This window comes from Aulonocara sp. 'chitande type north' Nkhata Bay, linkage group LG23 (genome assembly GCF_057382095.1).
Source record: "Aulonocara sp. 'chitande type north' Nkhata Bay isolate Kocher_YH1m ecotype deep benthic linkage group LG23, A_spYH_male_GT1.1, whole genome shotgun sequence".
NCBI lineage: Eukaryota > Metazoa > Chordata > Actinopteri > Cichliformes > Cichlidae > Aulonocara > Aulonocara sp. 'chitande type north' Nkhata Bay.
The window spans coordinates 25,508,294-25,508,795 of NC_141365.1; the positions used below are offsets into that span (position 1 = coordinate 25,508,294).

A 502-nucleotide genomic window follows, 5' to 3' on the forward strand; every position below is an offset into this window, starting at 1 on the left:
AGTGAACTTTATTCTGATTGGATGCCCCTCACAAATAGTTTTGAAAAGCAAGTGGGTGGGGCTTCTCTGCCCCAGTTAGTCCTACAGAGATACCCTCACACATTATACAGCCTCTAAAGCCAACTGTCTAAAAGGTCTAGCAGAGGATGGCTTCGATCCATAAACTTGTGGGTTATGGGCCAGTTATGCTGCGACACTCTGCTGAAAAATCACCCCAGGTGGGATTTGAACCCACAATCCCTGGCTTAGGAGGCCAGTGCCCTATCCATTAGGCCACTGGGGCTAGACATGCCCTTTAAACACGCTGTGATTGTTCAGTGTACAGCTGGTATATTGTGAATAGCAGATGAATGGAGAGCTCAGAGAACAGCACAGGAGCTGTGCTCTCAGCTCCACTTTGTTTGAGCGTCATTTCTGTTCCTGTGGAGACTCATGAAACCTCACAAGGACCAGGGAGAAACTAAGATTTTTATAATTAAATATTAAGAAGTTTAACTTGGTA

The 502-nt window shown here is 45.4% G+C and overlaps 1 non-coding gene across 1 annotated transcript; it reads right to left on the reverse strand.

Moving 5' to 3' along the window:
• Positions 1–210: 210 nt before the first annotated feature.
• trnar-ccu (transfer RNA arginine (anticodon CCU)) lies at positions 211–283 on the reverse strand. Its single transcript has one exon. It is a non-coding gene; the product is annotated as a tRNA-Arg (tRNA).
• Between the last annotated feature and the right edge of the window lie 219 nt (positions 284–502).